The sequence below is a fragment of the Prionailurus viverrinus genome, chromosome E2 (genome assembly GCF_022837055.1).
Source record: "Prionailurus viverrinus isolate Anna chromosome E2, UM_Priviv_1.0, whole genome shotgun sequence".
Lineage (NCBI taxonomy): Eukaryota > Metazoa > Chordata > Mammalia > Carnivora > Felidae > Prionailurus > Prionailurus viverrinus.
Genome location: NC_062575.1, coordinates 21,158,596 through 21,184,726, shown reverse-complemented (window position 1 = coordinate 21,184,726; position 26,131 = coordinate 21,158,596). Strand labels below are relative to the sequence as shown.

General features: G+C 42.5%; 1 long non-coding RNA gene across 1 annotated transcript in view; it reads right to left on the bottom strand.

Moving 5' to 3' along the window:
- Window positions 1-445: 445 nt before the first annotated feature.
- The window catches only part of LOC125153312 (uncharacterized), a 169,559-nt gene continuing 143,873 nt past the window's right edge, over window positions 446-26,131 (bottom strand). Inside the window, exons 3-4 of the long non-coding RNA XR_007147456.1 lie at window positions 15,557-15,600; window positions 446-620 (exon numbers count right to left, since the gene is read on the bottom strand). This is a non-coding gene — a long non-coding RNA (uncharacterized LOC125153312). The remainder of the gene's footprint in view (window positions 621-15,556; window positions 15,601-26,131) is intronic.

The following is a 26,131-nucleotide window of genomic DNA, read 5'->3' as shown; positions in this document are numbered from 1 at the left end:
AGCGCTCTCCCGGGAGGCCCTATCCCAATTCCACACATTTATTCTGATAGTCCCCAACATTTAGCAGGGATCACAGGACTTCTACTATACGCAGTGCCCTGTATGTGCTAGATACACACAGAGCATAAGGACATGAGACGTGGAACGGTCTGGAAAAAAAAGCATGTGACAGCTGTCAAACAGCAGCTTGATTGCATGCACTAAACCAAATGCCCTAAAGTCTCTTCCAAGCCGAGGTGAGCTTAAGAGATGCTCTAGGAAAAAAGTCCCATCTTGCCAGATACATTTGGGAAATAGAACCCCTCTTGGAGGGTCATCATGCATGGTGACAGAGCAAAGACTTAGAGGGGGAAAAAAAGGCCTACAGTAAGAAAATTCAAGTGTTTTGCAAGCTTATATCATGAATCTTGTTTGCCCACAACATTTATTAATGTCCCACGGACGGTGTTTTGCCTTGCATGCCTGGCAATGCTTAATTCCAGGGAGGCAGGCTTGCAAGGGGCACAGGTGTGTACTTACCTTGGACCCACTGTTCAAGGTGGCCTCTGACCTCAGAGGCAGGGAGGTGAGGGTCTGCTGGGGATACAGGAGATCCAGAAGTTCGTGGGGGACACTTGCAGCTGAGGAGAGACAAAATCAGGGAGTGTAACTGAGAGCAGATGCCCCGGGACCAGAGATGGGGATACATCACTGCTCGGAAAATGCGCTGATCATCTCAGACCGCAGCTAAAACCTAATGCCCTTTGAAACACTTACCGTGGAGCATCTCAGTCTCTTCCTGTGCAATGTGTATAACAAAGAATTAACACACAGAACATATAAAAAAAAAAACATAACAAACCTATAAGAAAAAGACAAACACCCCAATACAGAGTAAGCACAAGAAAGGAAGACACAAGTATCAAAAGAAAAAAAAAGAATGGCCCACAAACATAAGAAAATACACTCATTTTGACAGTAATCAGTGGAATGCAAATTAAAACAAGACATCTGTTTGGTGGTTTTTTTTTTCCATCAGATTGGGAAAAAATTAGATTTGCTACTACTGAGAATGTTGGTAATGCAAAACGGTCGGGCCATTTGGGAGGGCAACCTGGCATTTTCTGTTAAAATTTAAAATGTGCATACTCTGTCTCAGCAATTTCACTTCTTAGCATCTACTATAGATAAATGCACAAGGAGTTGTGAGTCCGTTCACTGCAGCGTTGTTAGTGAGAGCCACAAACTTCAAACAGCCCAAGGTCTCACACCATGCCAACATACAATGCCAAAGGGAGCTAGGTCTGAATATACTGACATGTGCATTGAAAAGGTAACACCTCACTCTGTACAAGATAAAGATGTGCACATTTACACATGCAAAATGATAATGGTATAAAAATTCGAGAAAAGGCCTGGAAGGACACATCTCAATCTGATGCCAGTGGCTGCCTCTGGAGATGGGGGTAGGCCTTGGGGTAAAAAGGGCAAAGGAGGCTTCGGCCTCCTTTATCTGTGGTGTCTGAAGTTTTGCAATGACAGTGTGTTTGCGTGTTGCTTACATACTTTTTGAAGAAAAGCAAGTTTATGGGAAATGAAAAACTAGTATATGACATGAAACAAGGACAGACATCTCTTGCAGGGGACACAGAGCAGAGAATAGAAACATCTATCAGTGAATGCAATGACTCTTCTGCTTCCAGCAGCTATCAGTCCATTTAGTACTATGGCTTCTGCACGTGGGGAGGAAATAGCTTTCCTGGAGCACCTCCTGGGTACCAGACCCAGTGCTCACCACTCTGTACACACTCGCTCATCTATTGTTACCAAAACCTTATGAGGGCAGCCTCTAGAGAGGAGGAAGTACCCCGGAGGTTGTCTCGACAAAGGCTCGACTGAAATCCAGATGCGCCTGAAGACACATCACAAGGTGTGATGGTTCATCTTATGCGTCAACGCAGCTGGGCTCAGGGATGCCGGGAGTAGGTGAAACACTATTCCTGGGTGTGTCTGTGAGCTTCCCAAAAGAGATTGGCGTATGAATCAGCAGACTAAGTAAAGAAGAACTCCCCACAGAAGTGGGTGGGCTTCATCCAATCTGCTGAGGGCCTGAGTCAAAGAAATAGGCAGAAGAAGGGAGAATCTACTCTCTGCTTGAACTGGGACATCCCTCTCTTCTTGCCCTCAGACACTGGTGGTCCTCTTTCTCAGGCTTCTGGAGAACTAGATGTCAGACTGTGGGACTTCTCAGCTTCCAAAGTCACATGAGCCAATTCCTATAATCTCCATATACAGTTGACCCTTGAACAGCACAAGGGCCAGAACTGTATAGATCCACTTACAAGTGGATTGTTTTTTGATAAATACAGTACAATAAATCCATTTTCTCTTCCTTATGATTTCCTTAACTTTTTTTCTCCAGCTTACTTTATTGTAAGAATATAGTATGCATATGACATACAAAATATGTGTTAATCGACAATTTATGTTATCAGTAAAGCTTCTGGCTCAACAGTAGGTATTAAAAGTTTGGGGGGAGCCAAAAGTACATGAGGATTCTCGACTGTGCAGGGTGACAGGGCCCCTAATCCCTGTATTGTGCAAAGGGCAACAGTGTGTGTGTGTGTGTGTGTGTGTGTGTGTGTATGGATGGATGTGTATGTAGGTTTATATATGTATTGTGCACATATGTATATATTTCCTACTGGTTCTGTTCCTCTGGAGAACACTGATTCACAGTCTTTCCAAAAACAACCTTTATTATTGAGCTATGTATACATATGTCCATGTATATTTACCTATAGTCTTTCAATCTCTCTATCTCTGTAATCGTAAATAGTTGTATTTATACCAGTGGTTCTCAATTAAGGATGATTTTGCCCCTCAGGGGACACTTCGCACTATCTGGAGACATTTTTGATCATCGCAACTGAGGGGAGAGGGCTCCTCCTGGCATCTGGTGGGTAGAGGCCAGGGATGCGGTTAAACATTCTACGATGTATAATACAGCTCTCACAACAAAGAATTACCCAGCCCCAAATGTTAAAAGTGCTGAGGTTGAGAAACCATGGGCTTTACCTATAAGAATTGCTTGAAATCAGACACCCTCAGAAAAGTCTGGCAAGGTCAGCATGAAATGCCCAACTTATATTTAGTCCCTAAACCCAGGTTTGGCCAGTTCCCACGGCCAGATAATATACGGCAATGAAAAACTATTGCTTACTGCCCTCTGGACCAAAGCCAGTCAAGTTCTCTGTGGCTTCCTGTGAAACCAAATAGGAGGGCAGCAGGGTCCAACCCAGTTAAAGATAATGCAGCTGAGGCTGAGGTAAAAGGTCAAGGAACAGGTGAAAATAGTCCCTTTGATATTTCTCACCCAGAAAAAAAGCTTATGGAATTCGTAACCAATTAGACCAGAAAAGTACAAAGAATATTAGTAAGTAAACAGAAATGTCCCATTTTATATTTGGATTTTTTTTTCTTATCAGATGGCATCTCAACTTGAAGATGTGTTTAGATAAATAGGCTTTCAGAGTATTTATCAACTCTCCTTTTGGTGTAAATTCTTCCCATCTTGTTTTCAAGTCATTTCCAGTAGTGAAAAGGTGCCAGTGATAATTAAAACCTAATTCTATCCCCACAGTCCTTAAAAAAATAAAAAAAGAATATGATCTCCTATAAAGCTCTCAGAAATAACCAAGTCTCCACATCCGCCCATGATAACGTGATTTCAAATGGATAAGGTTTGCAGAAGAACTACCCAGAAATGTAGTGAAATTAATTGCTGTTTTTCACGAAGCAGCTTTAAAATGCAGTAATTAATTGACCTACTGCTGGAGACAGTTTCCTCATAGTTAATAACCACTCTTCCCAGACATGAGAAAGACAGATTGCTTCCATTTGAAAACAGTCTCCACTAAAACCAAATGATGGAAGAGATGGCCACATTTTCTGGTACGTGCACCATAACCAGATGGGGTTTCACGAGCTGCTGTTAGTCTTTTAGCCCAGTGAGGGGAACCTGCATCATTGGTCCTGCAAGACGTGTTTCTGTGATTCCTGAGTCTGAGACACCTGTCAGTCCACTGACTGGTGTGTATCCAGAGGGAGCCTGCTCTTGGAAATCGGTGTCTTGTCCCATGGGAGGCAGCGTGGTATTGCGGCCAAGCCTTGCTTTTCCTCATCTGTCTAATGGGCAGAGCAGAGATGGGAAATGGGTTCCCACCTCTTCCCTCTCACACTGACGATCACTGTGATGTATAAGGGCAATGAAGCTGGGAGGGAGCAGTCAGGTCAAAGTCACAGAACTTCTGCAGATTTCCCCATGCCTCCACTTGTGAGCAACTCTGAACCCCCACCCACACAGTGCTGTACCGCCCTCGCCCTCCTCTCTGCTTCTGGAGTCCTGTGGGGCTGACCTGTTTGGACTGCACCAAGGGACTCACTTGTCTTCTGGCAATCCCTTTGGGTGTGGCCAGCGAGGAGCCCCGCAGGAAAGACTTGGCAGGGATAGGCGAGTGAGGTCACGGTAGCTTTTCTTCTACCATTCACCCCCCTTCTCCGTCCCCCTTGTGCAGATCTTCCTCAAGTTGGCTCCAACTGCCACGGCTCCTGTCTTGGCACCCCTCTTCTTGCCAACCTCTCCTTCCAGATGCTGTCCACCTTCCCTCTCTTTGCCTTTAAAGGCCCAGGGTGACAAGGGTAACAACCCCTCCCCACACCGTTACTAGTCCCAGGGCACTGCACTCCCCCTTGGGGTTTCCGTACACCCAGGCACATGTTTATAAAGAAGGCCTTTATCAAACCCCCCTCCAGATGCACGACTTGAGTATGCTCTCCTTTCCTGCTCTGGACTGACTTTCTCATGTCTCTCTCAACCTGACCTCAGCTGGGGCATTTGCTTTTCTATAACCTTCCAGGGCCTCGCAAGCAATTGCTCTTCATGAATCTGTCTACACCCAAAGTGCTCTCAGGACCATACAGGATTTAAAGTCTGCCCCAGCCCCCAGGAGTGACAGGGAGAACCGGAAGCTAGAACCAGAAGTAAGCTAGAGCATAACTAACCACTATCGCTCACTTTGGGGGTGGAGGAGTCAGAACCCCCTCCCCCCATCCTGGAGGCCAGAGGCAGGCAGTGAATTCTGACTCCGTGCACACGTGGGGTCAAAATGAGATAAATTCACCCAGAGGCAGACAGACTTGCTTGTCAAGGGGTTTGGATGCATCTTTCTCCTGAGTGAGGAGTTGAACTCAAAGTTTTCCAAAATCCCTCTTAAAACCCTAGCTCCATGTATCACATTCCTTGAGTCAGGATTCACGGCTCAGGGTTTAAGGTGACTTTCCACTCCTCACAGTCTGGAGGGAGAAACACTAACTAGTTCTGTTTGTTCGTCAGTCTGTTCTGTTTTATTTTCTCTTCCATCTTTGGCTGGAGCATGAAAACAAAAGTTCCTTCTCTCTTACTCAGGGTGAATGCTGAATCGTGGTGGCTCCTTTATCCAAATTTCCCTCAAGAGAAAAGTAGCACACCTATTTGGGTCCTGATCCTTCTCCTGACCCTCCCCCCACCCCTTCTCCTTCCTTTTCTTTCTTATTCATTTTGCAAAGAAAGTCCATGATACCACCCCCACAACAACACCCAGTAAAGCACTCAACAGAAGAGCCAAGACGTATGGCTCCCAGAACAACTAGAGCCCTCCTGCCGTCCATCAGGTGTGGCTATTGTATTTAAAATTTAGGGCTCTCACATATCTCAGTATAACTACAAAAACTGTCCATAAAAGTCTCTTCTTGTCCTTGAGTGGTCAGAGCGACAAATGACTGATTACCCCGCAAGCAGATTCTCAGCCCATCCTGTGCAGTTGGAGAGAGAAGACGATGGAAGCATGCAGTCAGGAAGCCCTGCATGCAAACAGAGTCCGGCGGCCTGGCTGGAGGAGGTGGTCCCACTGCAGTAACCTGCTCGCCTACACAGAGGCATCCTGTGTCTCCTTGCCCCATGACTGTCTAAATTTCAAGGCAAGGAAACAGCTGAGAGAGACTTCATGCCATCAGCATCCCTGAAGCTATGGTTGGCTCTGGGAAGGAAGCTTCGAAGAAGGTACAAGCCCAGGTGTTTACTGAATTTGAGAACAACTGGGGCTGCGGCAGAGGGGCCATCCCAGGAATCTTAGAGGAAATGTCCTATGTTAATCCTCACGTCTAGTCCTTCCAACTATTCCTACAACTGAGACAAGAGGTACCAGGTCTGTTAAAAGAAGTTACCCCATTTTTGTGAATGATTCCAGAAAAAGCCCAATGACCTTAGCACACTGGCATTCTACAGATACTTCCGAGGCTTTTGTGCAAATGTGTACCTCGATCAACACGTTAGGATGACTTTACACACAGAAACACCTGAATAACTAAATCAATGTACTATACAGAATGAGCATAAATAATGATAGAGGACCCAGGAGTACATGTATATACTGTATGTGCATAGGAATACACACGTGGAAAAGAGAGCAAGATAGACAGGTAGATAGAGTTGATTGATAGATGACTTGGTGGATTCAGAGACTGGTTTTCCCAAAGATTCTTTGAGCAATATAATCTGTTTGAAAATGTACTTTTCAATCCATATCATTAGCCCAACAATAAATGGTCCTACACTCTTCAATGTATGCTGTTTTGCTAGTTTGTCTTTTTGTATTTTGATTGAAAGTTGTATCAAATAGGGGTTCCTGGGTGGCTCAGTCAGTTAAGCATCTGACTTCAGGTCATGATCTCACGGTCCGTGAGATAGAGCCCCGCATCAGGCTCTGTGCTGACGGCTCAGAGCCTGGAGCCTGCTTTGGATTCTGTGTCTCCCTCTCTCTCTCTGCCCCTCCCCTCACTCATGCTCTGTCTCCCTTCATCTTTCAAAAATGAATAAACGTTAAAAATTTTTAAAAAAGAAAGTTATATCAAATATACATAGTCTGTGATATTACTAACTTAGAAGTACATATTCATATTTTGCCTGTGCTTTAAGGTGATTTATGACTCACAGAAACAATCTGATCTTCAATGGTATGACAGAAGCCATCAATGGAATTGCCTGCCATGTTAGGATGTTTTCATTTTCTTCCATGGTAATTGGTCTCTTCAATTAATTATTGGGTTGTGGGGTTTTTTTTTTAGCCAATTTCAGTTATTTCTATTTCTTCCCTAATAAATTTTATCAATAATTTTATTAATGTACTGACGTAGAGTTTGTACATTTTAATTGCATTCTCTTATTTTTAAGCCTTCTCTATATTTGGAGTGATCTAGTCTCTAATTTTCCTTAAGGATAAATGGTGATTCTTATTTTTTAATAAGATGATAAGAAATTGATCTAGTTGATTGGTTTATTTATTTTTGATAGAAGGCTGAGAGACAGACAGACCTAGACAATGGGTCTAACTTAGTTCTTTTATTTTCTAATTATTTCCTATTTCAGTTTATTTCTACTCTTATCTTCATCATTTGTATTTGCCTAGTATCCCCAGGGGTTTTGGGTTCTCAGTCTAACATCTGAAAGAGACTGATTAATTTACTTTTATTACTTCTTATTGACTAAGGAATTGACTTCTGTTATGACTTTGCCTTGGAGTAAAGCTTTGGAACTATAACTTGTGTTTACAATAAAATATTCTTACTTTAAAATTATTTCTAAATAATTACTAACTTAGGTCCCATTACTCTTTAACCAAAAATTAGAGGGGAATTTTAATTATTATTATTGTTTTGACTTTTATTTTTCATCTGTATTTATCTGACATTAAATTTGGAGAGCTGATCTTATAAAATACCCCCTATAAGGAATGTATCATGCTTATTCTTATGGCTTAGCATAAGAGCAAATGTTATCAATCTTCCATGAAAGCCTAAGGAAACATTTTTATTTTAAAATATGAATGTTATTATTTTATTTAAATTTGTCTATGTACTTATGTATTTTGAGTCTCTTCCCTGCCAAGGATAAGAGCGATATGTCTCAGCCTCCCAAAACAAACATGTGTCTGTAAATTTCCCATTTTATTTCGAGCATTTTTAGCCTTATATATTTTGATGCTATGTAATTCAGCAAATAAATTTTCATGACTATTTTATCTTCACTGTGGATTGTAAAATGACATTCTTTGTCTCCTTTAATATTATTCGGCCTGGAATAAAGTTTGTTGGAAACCAATGTTGTCAGCGCTGGTTTCTCTGTTTTTGCATTTCCTCGGTAATGTGTTTTATCCAATTTTTCCAACGTCCTTTGTCTTTGAGTTGTATGTAACACCAGGTGGGAATTTACTGTTGAACATAATAAGAGAAGTTTGGTCTTCTCATTGTTGGAGAATATTGTTAATTATATAGAATCTTTTAAAAGGGTCTAAAAACATCAACAGAAGCCTCTCCCGGGCCGTCCAGGAACCTCTCTCTCTGTGTGGTTTCCTCTGGGATGCAGAGCTGTGAACTATCAGCCCTTCACATCATTTTACTCCTGCCTGCTGGTGAGAATGTGCTGCTTAAGCAAGCATGCCTCTAGGCTATAGAAGCCATTGGACACTCTGAAAACATAGGCAAAATGAGAGAGGTATGTAAGACGTGACTCCTAGGGAAAATCCCAGTGTTTACAATAACAATATTATCAATCAGGTACTTCTTCGTGTATTTTTCTTCCCACTGCCCTCTTCTCCTGTACTCTCAATATAACAGTGGAGCTGTAACAGTGTTGAGTTGGCAGGGGGATAAGATCGCAGGAAACTATCTATAAGATCTTATAGATTTTAGGTAGCATCCTTTCTGCCCAAGGCAGGCTTAGATAAAAACGTTGCCTGTCTGCAATGCCAGATGTCAGGGTCAATACTAACTGCCAAGAAATCTGCTCTAAGCACTGTCGATGTACTTAAACACCTGTGCCTCAGTTTACTCATCTATTAAAAAGGATTCAATGAGGTGCATAAAAAGTGCCGACAGCAGATTCTTGGCATATAATAACTAAGAGACGAGAATCAGTTAATGTTATTATTGACTGACTTGATCATCTTGTTTTATATCAGCTTTTCATATTGCTTGACCATTTCCTTCTTTAACCACATTTTTATTTTTTTGGTCTACATTTTGTTTTTGCTTATTTTTTTCCCAGCAGTTTGGAAGGAGCTGTTTTACAAATTTTGCTTTGCTCCGCATTGCTTTTATATATTTGTGTCATTTTTTTCCTCTGATTCACAAGATTTCACATCAACTCTCACCTCCTTGTAAGATGAGCAACGTAGTGAGTTTGTGTTTTTCACCTCCCTTTCATAAGCCCATTTCCTATTAGATTAGTACTGGACGATTGAGAATCATCTCTTTGAAGAATTATATTTGCATTCAACTTAAAAGGATATTTACAGTTTTTGACTTTATATTCATTCTTTTCTTTGCTTGTAACCATCCTTTTCATACCTTGGCTTCCCATTCTTGAGTCTCTAATTTCAAGTCAGTATCAGTGTGTGTAACTCATATTCACATTCTTTCCCCCCACTGAATAAGATTTTAGGGGGAAATCTATTTTAAAAGTTTTTCAACCTGTTTTTTGTTTGTTTGTTTGTTTGTTTGTTCATTTTGTGTTTGTGTAGGTTTTCTGGAGATTTTTGTTCTGTTTGTGTTTTGCTTTTGGCCCTTACCGGCGAATGGGCATTTGGCTGGTTTTCCCATTCTTGAGTCACATGTTTTTCTCTGAAAACACTGTACCAGTCACTCTATTTTCTGGAACTTGCTATGGTATTCTAGGTGTAAATCTTCTTTTCATTATCTCTTCTTATAATACAGTAGGGATGTTTGATCTCCGTATTTGGATCCTTTCAGCTTTAGAAAATTGTATCTAATTATACCCTTGATGATTATTTTCTTTCCATTGCTCTTTTAATCTTCAGAAATATCGAAAATTTATGTGTATTATATCCATTCTCTGCCTCTCTATCCTTTTCTCATCTTTTTATTTGTATTCCTGTGACACATATCGAATGCTCAATAAATACGTAAGAAAGAGAGCAAGAAGGGAAAACGGGAAGGAGGGATCTATTTAGCGGACATGTTTTGAATTTATCCTAATCAGCTTGGATTTGACTTTCTGATCATTTCTGTCTTAACTGTGGGTAGGGAGCCATTTACCTCCTATTACTCTCGCAATCTTTTCTTGTATCCTGAGCTTCATATTTTCATATGTTTGTGTTATTTTTGAAATAGCTTCCAAAGACCGTTTTAGGACCCGTCTTCCCGTATTTTACCAAACATTCTCTATGTTTCCTCCACACCTAACTTTTACAACAAATGATTTTCAGGGTGATGTTATTTTTCTTTCGTACTGTAGTACTTCCCACTCACTACCACTGACTTGTTTTGTGATAAACGTTCTTGAATGATTCCACACGGATTTGCTCGTCCGCAGGAGTGTTCTTCCATTCAGGTACTGCGGGACAAGGTGAGATCCTCTCCTAATCCATCTGTTTGGTTCTCTGACACGTGAAACCAACGAATCAATGAAACACAGAAGTCACGGTTATTGCCAGCACTGCTGCCAGGGACTTTCCTGTCTCCCACACAGCCCTTTCCATATAGGAGTTATGGTCCCTGAGATGTAAGGGGGCCCTGTTCACCCTCATTGCTTGTCTGAATTTCCTTTGACTAGGCACCAGTGGGATGGAGCAAGATATGGGGGAGTCAACTGGCCCTTCCAGAAGAATAAGTGCTTTAAATAAATGACTATTTTTATGATTGGTATAAATCCTGAGTCTCTGAGCCAGATAGAGAGAGTGTAAAAGTGTGTGTGTGTGTGGGGGGGGGGGGGGGGGAAGGGTGTATGTGTGTGCAGTGGGTGAAGGGGAGAATAAAATTTCATCCTCCATACTTTATACATGCAAAATACACTTCTGCAAACTACTGCTTTTTCTCTCCACTCACTTTAGTTTAGTATCTGTTAAATCCAAGGATATATTTTTTCAGATAGGAAATTAACATAGACAACAAACCCCCTGAGGACAGGGACTATGTACTTACTTCCCCAGTGAATCCCATGGCCTAGCCCATATATAAGACTGAATGAATAAATGAGGGATTAAATAAAGGTTGGGATGGAGTGAAACAGCCCCACATTTTTTTTATTATGGACAATCTTCTCCATATCTTTCTATTTATATTGGTTTACAAATATATTTTTCAAATTATTAGATTAGAAAATTATTCCTACCAGCATCCAGCATATGGTAATGATTGTAAGGGGAATTTTTTATTAGTCCTCTTTGTAAATTTCAATTTCAATTATTTCAATTCCTTATATGTGAGAAGTGTTGAAATTAACAGAATTTAGTTCATATAATGTCAAGGAGTTTGGTATGCACATGAAAATTACCGTGACTGTTACAGGTTTTTTTGTTTTGTTTTGTTTGGTCAAAGTCCCTAAAAGACAGTTGGAGAACAAGGGAACAAAAAAGCCCCCAAATCCCAGGACCGAATGCAGCCATTATTTAACATCTCCATACGTTTCCTTCCAGGCCCTTTTCTCAATGTTGAGCCTTGTGGCTGTGGGTGGAAAGGGATTCATCAGCCAAATCCTACTGGGAGGGTCAAATCGTGGTATTTAGGAAGAGGCGTGAAATCTATACCCCTGTAGCTGAGACACTCCTTTTATTATTTGTATTTTCCCATTTTGAAAAAATAATTGCTGCTACCAAACACCCTCCACAGCACTACACCCCATGGCAATCAAAGGAACTGAACCATATCTGGGTGCAGAAAACAGAGGGGGTGCACAGACAAACCAGAGAAGTAGCTGGATATGGTGGAACACGATGGAGGAAAGCAGAATGCCCTTAGAACATGACTTATAATAAGTTGTGTTGTTCACATTCTATGAATTTAACTATTTCTAGTCGCAGGAACCTAGGAAATCCTGCATCCCATAGTCCTCGGCCTGCCCCACAGAAATGTGACCTTGGGACAAGTCTACATGTGTCCAGAATGGCATGGGAAGAAGAGAGCTTGGATAGCAAAAAAGAACAAACTGAGGAAAAACAGATAAATGTCTTGGAGGAAATTGGAAGTTTTTATCCAGGCCCTGCTTTGTAACATTCAAAGGTTATGTGAATCATGGGTATGCCAACCGTCTAAATATCGCCATAAAATTTTCGTTTCAGGTTGAGTCCAACCATGCTGACCCGCCTTCTGACTCCTTTATGATATCCTCAGTTCAACCACACCCTTTACCCTCCAAGTCCCGTACAACATGTTCTGTCCATCACAGAAATCCAAATCAGGCTCAGACTAATGGGAGACAGATTCTGATACTCAATGAGGACAGAGCAGATGAAAGGCCGACTTCCCACCTCACGGAAGAGGGCTCTTTCCAGATGCATTCCTGTGTGATTGTGCTAAGTTTCAGACGTTACTGGATATTTATTAGATGGGTTCCCTTTTTACCGCTAAGCATTTTAACATGCATTATATAACATACTTTGCTTCTCATTTTCACTTACAATGATATAATCAAGTATCTCTATTTTATTAAATGGCTGTTGTAACTACCATTTTAAGAACTGCCTGATGCCCTGGGCACTATGCACACCACCGTCTATTTCTCCCACGGTCAAAGATCTAGACGGAAGAAGTTACTTTGTAAAATCCCAATGTGGACTATTCACTGGAAGGACTTAATGATTTACACCAAGGGTTCAGACGTTTTGATACTTTGTGAAGACAGATGTCTCCCACCCAAACCAGGAAATGTACCATTCAGAGTCCTGTGTTTTATTGTCGCTTTTTTTTTTTTTTTTTTGGTTTTTAGCACTACTAACCAACTCTCTGTTTTTCTGTTTATAGACAACAGCTCCTTAAGTAATATAGTAATTAAGTAAGTAGCTACTTTATATAAAGCTGCCAGGGGTTTGGGGTATCACTTCAGAAAGGGGCATGGAATAATAAAAACTATGAGCCCAGCCACACACACTTCTTCTGGGGTCAGTTGTTGGATATTTTTATTTTAATTCATAGCAAGAGGTCCCCTGGCAGGTCCCGGTCCTGGAAGCTGACTGATGGAATTGAGGGGATTTAAGAAAGAGGAGGAAGGCTGTAACCAGAGCCCAGAACGCCTTCTCTTTTTAAAACAACAATAGGGGCGCCTGGGTGGCGCAGTCGGTTGGGCGTCCGATTTCAGCCAGGTCACGATCTCGCGGTCCGTGAGTTCGAGCCCCGCGTCGGGCTCTGGGCTGATGGCTCGGAGCCTGGAGCCTGTTTCCGATTCTGTGTCTCCCTCTCTCTCTGCCCCTCCCCCGTTCATGCTCTGTCTCTCTCTGTCCCAAAAATAAATAAACGTTGAAAAAAAAAATTTTAAAACAACAATAAATGATGACTCTTCTCTCTCATATATATATATATATATATATATATATATATATATATATAAGACTTGGTAATTTCTGAGTAAAATAAATTCAAAGTAAGATGTGCAGCCATGTGAAATACCTTTGGTTAAGCTGTCCTGTGAATGACTAAATTCAAGACACAGATGTGAGTGTGTATGTATGTGTGTGTGTGTGTGTGTGAGAGAGAGAGAGAGAGAGAGAGAGAGAGAGAGAGTATGTGTGAGAGAGTGAGTGTTTGTGGGAGACAGAGAGAAAAAAACCACATGTATTTAATATGAAATAGGTAGAAATAAAGATAGTGCCCTTCTGTTCCATACAAGGGGGGATGGGTTGGAAGTGGAAGCCATCTGTCCCCAATGAAGGGTATTTTACCAGTGACATAATTTAAGAAGTTGGTTGTGTCGGGGCCCCTGGGCAGCTCAGTCAGTTAAGTGTCCAACTCTTGATCTTGGCTCAGGCTGTGATCTCATGGTTCATGGGTTTGAACCCCGCATCACGGAGGCTGCTTGGGATTCTCTCTCTTTCTCCCTCTGTCTCTGCCTGTGTGCTCTCTTGCTCTCTCTCTCTCTCTCAAAATAAATAAATAGACATTAAAAAGAAAAGTCAGTTGTGTTATTACTTTTAAATCTCTACTGCAACACACACACCAGTGTCTGTACTCGAGACAGAACATTCGCACTTGCCAAACCTTGTGTGCCACCGGTCCCCTCAGAAGCACCTTATCACCCTTACCAAACAAAATCAGCTGGGGTGGTGGTTATAATTCCACTTTAAAGACGAGGAACCTAAGACTCAAAGAACTGAAGCAACCTGCCCCCAGCCATGTGGCTCATAAGAGGTCAACTCAGGATTTGAACTGCATACCTTCGGAGTCAAAAGACTACATCCTGTGAGACACGCTGACTGCATAGAGATGGTGGCTAGAGCTTTTATTCACAGAGAGAGAAAGGGGAAAAGCAAGAAGAGTAAGAGGGGAAAAAGAGAGAAACACACACACACAGCGAGAGTGAGAGAGAGAGAGAGAGAGAAGTTACAGACTGGCCATTTTTACAGTTTTGGGCCTAAGATCTTTCCCTTCTTGCCTGATAATATTTAAAAAAAATTTTTTTAGGGGCACCTGGGTGGCTCAATCGGTTGGGCAGCCGACTTTGGCTCAGGTCATGATCTTGCAGTCCGTGAGTTCGAGCCCCGTGTCGGGCTCTGTGCTGACAGCTCAGAGCCTGGAGCCCGTTTCAGATTCTGTGTCTCCCTCTCTCTGCCCCTCCCCTGTTCATGCTCTGTCTCTCTCTGTGTCAAAAATAAATAAACATTAAAAAAAATTAAAAAAAAATAAATTTTAAGCCAGAAGTGTTATGTTGAAGTCCTACCCCTAGTGCGTCAGGATGTGACTGTATTTGGACACGGGGTCTTTAAAGACATCACGAAGTTAAAATGAGGTGATTATGGTGGGTCCTAATCCAATGTGACCAGGGATCTTGTAAAGAGGAAATTCTGACACAGAGAAGATACAGGCACCGAGGGAAGATGATGTGCAGACCCAGGGAGAAGATGATCATCGACCACCTGAGAGCCAAGGAGAGAGACCTCAGGAGAAACTGCACCAGATGTCACCAAGCTCCTGGACGGTCCGCCTCCAGGAGAAAAGAAGCATCTGTTCTTCGAGCCACACAGCCTGTGGTATTCTGTGATTATGGCAGCCCCAGCACACGCACACTCTGTCAGACTCACATGGAGGCAGCACGTCTGGGGGGCTGTCCCATGCTGACACCGACAAAGCCACTCTCCCCATGTGACCAGTTAGCGGGGCCCTGCTACCTCCGCAGGAACAGGGTTCCAGGATCAGGCCAGGACCCACTGCAGAGACGGGACTGGCTCCAAATTAACGTTTCTGCTAGGGCACGACCCCACCTTTCTCTTTTTTTCTGTGTCAAGCCGACGTTTCCCAGGAAGTTGGATTAAACGTGCACTGGCAGCCTTTGGCAGAGATGGGCCCTCGTACGGGCGCTGGTGAATCGGGGCCTTAACCAAACACGAAATGACAGAACCGTTTCCAGCGGAGGACTAACTGAGCCAACTCAAGACAAACACAACGTATTTTGGCATTGCTTTTGACAGATGGAAACAAAACAAACATTAGCAACCGGACTGCAGCTAACAATATGCAAAATTAAAGAAGATACCTTTTTAACTTTGTCTGGGAGCCCACCGGCTTTTCTTATAAAATCTGCCGAAGAAAAAAGAAGACAGAGCTGTTAATCTCGTTACACAACCAGTTAGCACATGCAAACAAGGGAAATTAAAAGTCTTTGCATTCAGGGGAGGAAATAGATATTTGACACATATATTTATTAAGGAGACTGGACTGGAAAATAGCACTGCTGTATTAATCAGAAATGGTGTAGGAAATACTTAAATAATATAACAGAATATGCACAGACAGCATAAGCTGCTTACAAATGGAAGCCTAAGGTCCAAGTATTTTTATTTGAAGGTTAAATTTTCAATTAATTTTTTTCAGCTTGTTGCCATCTCTTCCAAGCATCACTGTTAATTGCCATAAAACAATACCTCTCCCTGTTTAAATTCTGGACATGGAGGCCAGAAGCCGTCAGCCATCTAATGAGCATCAGAGTATTGTGGCAGAAATGAAAACCACTCTGTAAGAGCTGAACCAAAACATCAGGCCCCGAGAAGTCAACTGATCGGTTAAAGCCCCTTTTTCCATTTGCTCAGTTTTCCAGAAGTTACATTTACAAGTTCCAGCCTGTCACTGGAAAGTACAAATAGAAGCCTTCTTATTGGAATTTCCATGCATCCCAACTTCGGGGATTTGTGGCAGCCAAGGGTCTGTATGCCCACTTGCTGGCTCACCAGAGAAGGAACCTGACGCTTTCTTTTTCTTTAGGATGGAACAATATACATGTCCCGGCCGTAAATGGGCTTATTCACTTCTGCTCGGTTAACCGGCATTGCAGGGCTCTCTTCCAGGCTGAGATCCAGCCCACATCGTGTGGGATGACACGAAAACAGACTTTAGAAAGCACTGGTTGGAGAACTGAGGTTGGAAATAAGGTTTCATCTTGACTTGAAGACAGGACTAGAATGAAGGTTTGGAGCATAAATACATTCACATAGGTTTGGGCTGGAAGACCTCTGTGTTGAGAGTCAGAGTTAACTTTGGAAATGATTTTAGGTTGAGAATAAAGGAAAAAAATGGCATTGAGGATAAAACGCATAACACTGCATTTAATTTAAAATGGCCTAGCGTCCTAGAAAAAAAAATGGCCTTTTCTAATAAGGCAACTTTACTTTGTAACCCAGCACCACCACCACTTACTGCTTATGTAACTTTGTATAAGTCACCTAAACCCTCAACCTGAGTTTCTTTAGCTGTAAAATGGGAGTGATAATGTCTACTCCATACCTTCTTGAAAAAAGCAATAGAGAGAAATGAATAGATAATAGGTGAATCTTGTTCTCCCTTCCTCCTAGGGGACGTGTGGCACTGTTTGGGGAAATTTTTGATACTAGAGGCTTGGGTAGTGAGTGCTACTAAAATCTAGTGGACAGAGGTTCAGTATTACGCTATATACCCCACAACAATAGGACAGACCCCCAAGAATGGTCTTTCCCAAAATGCCAGTAGTGCTGATACTAAAAAGCCTGAATTAGATATAAATAGGCAGATGACAGAACACAGATAAAAAGCTAATTTTTTAGCCTTTGGGGAGGAATGTATAGATCATCTATAAATTTACAGGTAGATCAATTAATACAATGATGAGAAATATTCTGACATGGGATACTCTAGACATTCAACAAATGTAAGTAAGTTTTTATTAAATCCGAAGAGAAGATTAACAACATCATGGTTGGGATGAGGTTACAGATGGTGCTAAGCGTGAAACAGTAATGTTACTGATGGAAAAATGCCACCATCATGCCGGGTGCTTGGTATTTTTGTCACATTTAAGAAGGGGGTCATCTGAGTCTAGGGCTGGGGTTCGTGTTAGAGCTACGGGTCCAGGGAAGGTTGGGATCAGGGCTGGCAGACCCTTCCCAACAAGCAGCCAAAGCTCGCTAATTATTTTGGCAACATGCAGACAGTCTCTCCAGTGCCAAGCATCTAAGTCCCTATTCGGAGTCCCTGCAGTTCCATAGGAGAGGGGCAGACCCGATGTGGCCTATACATGTCAGGGCGGCCCACCCCATAGTTGCCCACTTTCTCAGGCAATGGTATTAAGATTATCTGGAGTATGTTGATGACCCAGTTCTATCCCAGCCTTTGTATCCAACTCCATGAGGAAGGAGCAGCAGTGGCTTAAGAGATCGGGATTTCATGTTAAGAGGAGATGCTAGGAACACTCCAATATTAAACCCGCTTTGAGAAAAGGCAACTGTTTGTTCAACTCATATTTAAGGGAATAAGAAGTGTATGAGGTTCAAGCCAATGTCTATACCCTGTGTTCAATCTACAGGAGTATTGGGCATCTCCAGAATCTAGGAGAGCAGGGCCTTTGAGAGATAATAGGAGGGCTGGCCACCTGCAGTCACACCTTCACATCTTCCTGTCAGGAAAGTGGGTCAGCATAATCACACCACAGTGTGAGAAGATAAATCTGTAACGTCATCATACATATGAACAAAGAAACAGTGTTCTGGCTGGAGAAAGTCTGCTTGAACAGAAGTGAGTTTTCTGAGTGGAGCAGGCTAAAGGGGAGAAAAAAAATAGACTGGAGCACTTGGGTGGCTCAGTAGGTCAAGCATCGGACTTTGGGTCAGGTCATGATCTCACAGTTCGTGAGTTCAAGTCCCACATTGGGTGAGCTTGAGCCCCACTTCGGGTGAACATAAGCCCTGCTTTTCTCTCTCTCTCTCTCTCTCTCTCTCTCTCTCTTTCTCTCTCTCTCTGCCCCTCACTCACTTGCGCCCTCTCTCTGAAAGAAAGAAAGAAAGAAAGAAAGAAAGAAAGAAAGAAAGAAAGAGACTTGACAATGATTCACCTGCAATGTCCTGGCTGAGAGTCACTGAATCTGGGAAACAGTAGCAAACTGGACCATAAATGGGCATCTGCAATAAGTGGCTGGTTTGGTACGTGGGCCCCTTCAGTGGCCAGTGTGAGCCATCCTTGATACTGTTGATCACCCCAGGTTCTTACACCATGCCCAGAGAGTGGGCTCCAGATGGCCAACAACCTGCCAGATATTCAGTGCAGAAGGTGTGAGCTCTCGTAGGGCGATGTAAACCTTCTTGTTCCTGGGAAGGTCAGTTTCTTCATTATAAATTCAGAATGGACTTTGGTTCCAACATGTCTCCCCAGTCTGGATTCCCGTGCAATTCCATGGGCTAGAGGTCTGACGTTCTGCCAGCAAGTTTTAGTGAGTAAAAGAGAAGTTAAATTTTGAACCACCGTAACCTTGCCGTCTTACTTCCGGCAGGCTCCTAACACGTGCACGCACACACGCGTGCTCACACTTAGACAAAATCTACACACCATAACATTTACCCATTTGAAGTGAGAAATTCAATGATTTCTTTCATGGTAAACTTTCACTGAGGTGCAACCATGACCACAATTGCATTTTAGAACATTTCTAACAGCTCGCAAAGATCTTCCTTGTACTCTTTTGTAATTAACCCATTCCCACCTTCTAGTCTCAAATGACCACTGGTCCATTTTTTTGACCTCCAGGACTTGCCTTTTAGGGGCATCTCCCATAAACAGAATGATACATCAGGCACTTCTCTGCATCTGGCTGTATCCGCTTAGCACAATGTCCCCTGAGATGTGTCCATGCTACAGCATGTATGGTACTTCACTCCTTGTTAAGTCTAAAAACAGTGTTTGATTGTGTGGATACACCACATTTTGTTTACCTGTCCATCTGTGGAAGGACGTTTGTGTTGTTTCTACTTGTTAGCTATAGTGAATAACGTGGCAATGAAGTTGGTTTGGTTTTCATTTTCGTTTTTTGCTTGGGGCAGCTATGAAGTTTTGTGTACAAGCTTTTGTTTGGATGGATGTTTCCACTTATTTCTTTTGGGTAGGTACCCAGGAGTGGAAAAGCTAGGTCACTTCGTAAATTTATGTTTCCCACGGTGGGATCTTGAGCAGCCCCTGACCCAGCCTCCTCCTCAGCGTGGTGCAGGCTCATAATGGGATAGCCTGAGAACCTAGCTACTATGAGTTGATAGCATTCACTTCCTGGGAGATTTTGAAGTTTTTGAAACCGTACCCAGCTTTAAATGGAGGACGACCTTGTAGCAGCCACCTGAGATTGCTATTTCAGTCAGAGGATTCTCTGAAACAAGTGAAAGCGTCTTGAAGAGTTGATAATACACTATTACTGCCGTCATTAGCGTTACCCATTTGTCGTCTGCGATTTGAAACGGTGGGGTTTTAAGCTCCATGGTAGGATCAGGAAGCAGCTAAAATCTAATGCAATGAACCCTTGACTCTGATGTTTGGTCTCAACACTCCCACTTCCTAGTTACGGGACCTTCCCTACAGTGATGTGCCTTCCCAAGCTTTAATTGCTTCGCTTAAAAAATGGGGCCACCAACCTCATCTCTCAGGGTTTCCATAGGATTAAACAAATTGGCAGCACATTTAATCTGGTCCTGTGGGGCTGTTGGGTGGTTAAATTACCTGACCCTAATTTTAATCTAGAAAGTCTGTGTATCTCAAGGGAAACCTCCAAGAGCTAAAATACGCAGCAGGATAGGCCACATATGATTCTGAGAGCAATTCCAATGGGGGTGGGGGGCTTTCCTGCACCAACCAATTCTCGGACACCACCTGGGTGTCCTGCACTTCAACTAAATTCTGACACTATCGACCTAGAGATAGCATCAGATCCCCCAGGTTAAGGGTTAGTCCTACAGGACTCCTCCTATCCCCTTTAGACACCAGTCACAAATCCAGATCGTCACCTGTACTTCTGATCTACTAGCTATAAATCAGACATTCCAATGATACCCTCCGAGGGTTTGATTAATTTGCTAGAGTGGTTCACAGAACTCAGAGAAATATGTTATTCACCCGATTACCAGTTTATTGTAAAAAGATACAACTTAGGAACAGCTATATAGAAGAGGTACACAAGGCAAGGTATGTGGGAAGGGGCTCCGAGCCTCCATCCACTCTATGGCAGGCCCCCTTCCCCAAATGTCCACTTGTTCACCAACCTGGAAGCTCTATGAATCCTGTCCTTTGGGGTTTTTATAGAGGTTTCATTCCACAGGCATGAGTGATTAAATCATTGACTATAGGTACTTGAACTCAGTCGCCTCCAGGGAGGTGGGACTGAAAATTCCAACTCTCTAATCATATGGCTGGTCCCCCAGCAACAAGCTTTGGGTGGCCAGTCATCACCCCCATCCCCAGCTTCAGGGATTCCTAAAGTCACCTCATTAACCTAACTCAGTTATTGTTGAAAAGGCTTGATATAAACAACAAGACACCCATTTCATTTTTATAGCTCTGAGGAGATTTCAAGAAAAAAGGACAAGAGACCAAATTAAACAAAAGATATTCCCCTGCTCTTATGGCTCTGGAAATTTAAAGGGCTAGAGGAGCTGTGAGCCAGAAACAGGACAAAACCAAATATCTATTTCTTATTATAAATCACAGTATCACATTTTATTCATGTATTCACTTTATTTCACTTGAGATTTATTTGTACAGAATGTTAGTATACAACATTCAGTACTCAGTGAAATAATGACAAAAATAACAGTACCCCACACCAATAAGGCCTTTTTATTATTTAAAAAAATTTTTTTAACGCTTTATTTATTTTTGAAACAATGCGAGAGACAGAGTGCAAGTGGCGGAGGGGCAGACAGAGGGAGACACAGAATCTGAAGCAGGTTCTAGGCTCTGTCTGAGCTGTCAGTACAGAGCCCGACGCAGGGCTCGAACCCACAAACCGTGAGATCATGACCTGAGCTGAAGTCAGACGCTTAACCTACTGAGCCACCCAGGGATCCCAATAAGCCCCTTTTAAAACGGGATTTCATATCAATATGATTTAGGCCATTAAAACCTGTGACTTGAGAGCCCGGTTGCTCATTAGTATGACCTGGAGAGAATTCAGTCATGCTCAGTGCTTGAGCTCCAGCCTCAGGGATCCTGATTCAGGATCCAGCAGGAGGCAGGACCAGGAGGGCTCAGAAATTTGGAGGGTTTTTTTTGTTTGGTTTGGTTTGGTTTGGTTTGGTTTGGTTTGGTTTGGTTTGATTTTGTTTTGTTTTGTTTTTACTTCCCAGGTGATGTCAACGCAGAACCAGAGTACAGACCCATCGCATGGACAGTGAAGAATTAGGCAGAGGCTACCTTCTCTATGATTTAGTTGGGGAGCTTGGAGAGAACTTACAGGACTTGACCTAGAGGATCATAGGTTGTGATGCCATTGGCGTTTTAGCCCAGGTCTCCAGATTCAGTCCAGGACTCTGTTTCCTACACGATATTTTCAAGGAAGAAAATGTAACTAGACTTTAACTAAAAGGAATTGAAATGGATGGAAGTCCTGGAGTGGAGAAAGGACAATTGGAGTCCTTGGCAAAAATATACAAACGAGTGGCAATAACACACTCACCTAGAACAAGTCCACAGGAGGGCCTCGTCGTGCCTCGCATGTGCCGAAATCAGGGCATGGTTGGTTATAAAACTGCTTACTGTGAAGAAGTTCAGTGAGGGGTAGAGGTTCTAAAGGGATAGATAAATCTATAAGCAAGATTACTGAGTTGGTAAAATGCCCAGCTCAGCAGTTCGGAGCCAGAAACAGAAAGGCTTTGTGAGCAGGTGGGTACCTTTATTATGGTAATCAACTCTGGGCCCAAGAAGCAATGAGGTCATCAGGTTCCCGGGATGCTCTGAAGGAAGTGAGTGGGCCTGGCGAACACAGAAATATGTAACTGGAGGTCATCCTGCTGGGGAGACCAATTTAGGGCCTCTCTGCAGCCAAGGCCTGAGCAAGTTTTAGGCAACTTGTGAATCGTTGCGGATTGATGGGGGAAAGGCTGAACTGGAAGGAATGCGCTTGAAGGACCATAACATTTGAGAATGAAATGGGAGTCCAAATTCATGACACCAAACCCCTCATTTTATAGTTGAAAGAAAATGAAGCCCAGAGAGGGGCAGTGACTTGCTTCAAGGCCACAGAGCTGGGGGAGTGGAAGATCTAAGCCTTCCTTCCCAGTGATTCTGCCCCCATTAAAAACCAAGCAAACATGAAAATATGGTCAAAACACAGACAAGCTCCAATTACTGTCAGGAAGAAGAGATTTGGGGTGGGGCTGGGGGTGGATCACTGCATGCATTGTCACTCTCTGTTCTACTTTTCTATCCTCTCCTCTGCCTGTGGAGTTAAGATGCCACTTCGGCTTCCACTCTGTGTTATAGGGATCAAGAGAACATCGTGGACATCTGGATTCTGGTTCTGGCTTTGCTGTGTGTCTTAGAGTAAATCACTTCACTTCTCTGGGTCTCAGGTTCTCCTTTAGCAACATGAGTGTGAAAAGACAATGCGAACGATACACCGCTTGATCTATTCTCCAGGGATTGGCAAACTTTGGCCAGTTCTGGCCCACCACCTGTTTTTGTGAATAAAGTTTTATTAGAATACAACCACGTCCGATCGTTAATGTATTGTCTATGGATGCTTTTCTGCTATCGTGGCAGACTTGAGTAGATACAACAGAGACCACCATATGGCCTGCCAAGCTGAAGGTATTTACCAGCTGGGCCTTTACAGAAAAGTTTGCTGATCCTTATACAACATCTATCATCTCTTACCTGAGAGATACACACACATACACACACACGCCTACCATACATTTACGCATGTCTTGGTCCAGATAATTTCTCTGCTATGTGTTTCTGGTGGGAAAACATTTCAAATATATACCCACGCACAGAAAAAAAGTCAATAAGTGATCTTCATAGCCCCCTCATTTTAACAGATGTTCGTATTCAGTTAGAATTTATGTTTTCAGAATTCGGTATCATAGTAATCTACATTTATAAATAACACTGAATTCTCTGAAAAGGAGGAGAAGAAGACATACACACATGTACGTAGAGCTAAATGACCCAAAGAGTTCAGCCCTACTCTACCATGATTACTGCCAGTTTGGAAGGGGGAGGTTTTCAGATGAGTAGCAGGGTCTTACTTACCAGATCCATTGTCTAAATCACTAGATTGACATTTTACCAGAAATTCAAAAAATAATCTTGAGGACTTTTGTCAATCAAGTATATAGTTTAATATGAAAGTCAAATTGTGATTTTGTTCATGACACGTCATCAGAGCTATCTTAACCAGCAGCGTTAGAGGCAGTGTTCAGATGCTCGTACAAATGGGGCAAGATTTAAAGGAAATAAAGCCTGAGATTGTGTTGAAGACCCTTATCCATCTTTTTCATTTCCTTATCTTAATCCACTTGGTGAGATCTCAATCTTAGGTATCACTCTTAATCAGAATGTCCTTTTATAGCCACTCTAGCTTTTGTTAGGAGAACTAAAACCTTGGAGACTTCTCTGGACTCCAAGGTTTACACAACTTCATTTGAACTCACAGTCCCTATAGCCATTCAGTTCCCCCATGACCTGGCCCCAGCTCACATGAAAACAAGGACAGATTTTTGTTTCATTTTCTGCAGACACAAGAGACAGAAGAGGAAGTCCCTGCCTCTCTCATTGGACTTCATCAGCATCAATATTTGCCTTCTGTAACCTGGTAGTATTTCTTCACTGTATTAATTATTTGCCATTGTGAGGATCTCTCACGGTGTGTGCGCACGTGTGTGTGTGCATGCGTGTGTATGTGTGTGTGTGTGTACGTGTGAGTATGTGCAAGCGTGTCTGCCTTCTAATCCTCTTTTGCTCCTTCCAATCGATAACTGGCTTGGAAATGAGGTGCACGAACACTGGCGTTGAGGGCTCACCTTTGAAAAATCTCCTTAACCAATATCCTTCTAATATAGAACTTGAAGTTCAAACTGTTTCTGATAGAGCCAGAAAAACATGTTCTTCAAGAGATCAGAAAGTCTGCTGGGTTAGCTCATGGTTAAATAGTCACAGAAGTCAGCTCTTGAGGCAGAAATATATATTAGTTTTATGACAGTTATTTTAGCTGTGCTAATGACTCCGCAAGGCAAGGAGGGGGTGACATGGTCAAAAGATAATGTTTCCGCCTGTCTTCCCTATTCCACTCTGAAGTATGCCTGTCTCGCACGTGTGGTTCCCCTCTGCAGATTAAGGCCACAGTGTTTTTAAACTTTGGGAATGAATATCTCTGTTTTGACATGCAGAAAAGCTCTCCCTAAAGCCAGGGACAGATCTCCAACCACCTATCAGCCATCCCAACCTCCCAAGCCGGGAACCAGAAGCGTGCTCCATGCAGAACCCAAGGCGATTTGGGGATGGCTAATAATGGGCGATTCTTATACACATCATAAATATCTATTACCAGGACGATTAATAATGATAAGAATGACCTTTCCTTAGTGTAAGGCTTTTCTCTCTTGATATTTAACCCACCTGCATAGATGAGGTTAAGCTATGTACTTAATGGGGGACTATTAAGACACCTGAAATTAAAACGACTTTTCTCTGGAGTGCTCAAGGAAAATTATAATTTTTTTCACCTAAAAATTATGAAAACATAAAAAAACTTACAGCAAATTTGAAAAAGATAATATCTCTCCTAATTCTATACCCCTCAAAAAGGCATAAGGGAACGGTCTTGATATAGGACCATCACGCTTGGGAGATACAAGGACACCTGCAGAATCTACTCAAAATGTATGACCCCAGGCCCAACTCACATCAACTCTGCTTGTTGAGATTGGGGTCAGGCTCAGGACTGCACCTATCCGTAATGCCCTAGGCGCTTTGGATTACTGATAGTCAGAAGAGCAAGCTTTGAGAAATACTGTAAATGTTCAAGACTGCTCTTTTTTCTTATACAACATATACCCTCCCAATACTCCAACTCTATATTCTAGCTTCTGGTTATCCACTACATATTTATTTACTCACAGGTATGTTTTTCAGGCTAGTAAAAGTTTAGGAGATCAGAGTTTAAATCCCAAATCTTCTGTTACACAAATTTGAGCAGACACATCCATATTAACAGGCCAGAGGGCAGAGACACATTTACAGCTTCAACTTGTGTTGCCATAGTGCTTTCTTGCAGCATTAAGAAACTTCTGTTTCAACTGGCAGATTAAGAGAACCCCATATTCACCATAATGTCACCAGCAATGTGTATTTGAATTTATTTTTACTTTGTTCTGCTAATTTAGTCGGTGTAAAATGGTATCTCAAGGTGGATTTAATTTGCACTTCTTGCATTTCTAGTAAAGATTAATATGTTTCCCTGTATTTCTCTGCTATTTATATGTTTCCCAGAGTTACAGTTAAACTTTTGAATCTCTCTTTGGGTTCAGGGCAAGGATTCTTGCTTATTTATCGTTGAGGCAACTGAGCCTTAAGAGAGAGCACAAACCAGAAATGGAGCCGAAGCCATGGCTTGAGTCTGTGTCCAAGGGTGGTGCTCTCGGCTAAATTACCCTGTGTCCTGCAAGTCTGAAGACAAAAACTTCGAGAAGGGAGGAAGGAAGGCATTCCAGGTCAGGTTCCCCAGGAAACAGACTCTGAGACGGAGATTTGCATGCAGAAGATTCTTGACCAGTTTCCTCAAGGTGAAGACCTGCAGGGGGTGAAGGAAGCTGGGGCTGGCGGAGGG